A 1,219-nucleotide genomic window follows, 5' to 3' on the forward strand; every position below is an offset into this window, starting at 1 on the left:
TGCAACTACCTTATTGTCTATTTGTTTTCCTGATCTTAAGGTATGAATGGCATTTACACCATTAACTTGGTTTCCTTGTTGGGGTCGTGGACCATTTTGGTTCCTAGGATTTGGCTCATGTTGGCTAGGTAACCTACCATGTTCTCGTTCACTAATGGTCGAAGCCAGCTGACTTACTTGCATTTCCAGACGGACTATAGCTTGGGTGTTATTATTTATGAGTTGACCCGTAGTTTGCATAAAGCTAGTATGTGTTTTCATCATGGCTTCTAGGCTTTTCTCTAAAGAGGTAATTTTTTTGTCATTATCATGGAAGCCTGGCGGGTTGTTCATTACTGGGTTGGGCCTTAGATTTTGCTGATTGAAATTTGGATTACCTACATTAGGATTCTGGGACCATGAGAAATTCGGGTGATTCCTCCAACCTGGGTTATATGTGGGTGCATAAGGATTGTTCAATGGTCCTTGATAGGTGGCATTCACCTGTGCACACTCATTCGAGTAGGAACATTCTTCTAAGACATGGTCTGGTGCATTGCACCCTTTACACATGGGTGCAGATATTTGATTTACATTGGCTGGTCTCTGTAATTCTAAGGCTTCCAATCTACGTGTTAAGGTTGCAATCTTGGCCTCTGATGCTAGGATTGCTTGAATTTGATGCATTCCTCCTCTTGAAGGTGTAGCTTTATCAGGTTCCCTAGTTGTTTCCCACTGTAAATTTTTCTCGGCTAGATCTTCTAAGAATTGCCAAGCTTCAGTAGTTTCTTTGTCCATAAATTGGCCTTGGCACATGGACTCTAGCATGGTTCTTGAGTTTGAATCTAACCCCTCATAGATGATCTGGCATAGTCTCCAAGTTTCTATTCCATGGTGTGGGCATTGGGTTAAAAGATTCTTGAAACGATCAAAGTACTTCCAAAATGATTCACCAGCTAGTTGGTAAAATTGATTTATTTCATTCCTAATCCTAGCTGTTTTATGATGGGAAAAATACTTTTTTAAAAATGTTCTCACAAAGCCCTCCCAGGTAGTGACAGAATAGTTTGGCAGACTATAAAGCCACTTCTTAGCATTGTCCTTAAGGGCAAAGTTGATTAATCTAAGTTTGACCTCATCCTCTGTTAATTGCAGTTTCATGGTTGCACATACCTCCTCAAATTCTCTAATAAATATATAAGCATCCTCTAATCCTGTGAATTTTGGAAGCATATTTATG

At 39.8% G+C, this 1,219-nt stretch overlaps 1 non-coding gene across 1 annotated transcript; it reads left to right on the forward strand.

Moving 5' to 3' along the window:
• Window positions 1-865: 865 nt before the first annotated feature.
• Window positions 866-972, forward strand: LOC140858278 (small nucleolar RNA R71). Its single transcript, XR_012141845.1, has one exon. It is a non-coding gene; the product is annotated as a small nucleolar RNA R71 (small nucleolar RNA).
• The last annotated feature ends 247 nt before the right edge of the window (window positions 973-1,219 follow it).

The sequence above is a fragment of the Elaeis guineensis genome, chromosome 5 (genome assembly GCF_000442705.2).
Source record: "Elaeis guineensis isolate ETL-2024a chromosome 5, EG11, whole genome shotgun sequence".
NCBI classification, from domain to species: Eukaryota; Viridiplantae; Streptophyta; class Magnoliopsida; order Arecales; family Arecaceae; genus Elaeis; species Elaeis guineensis.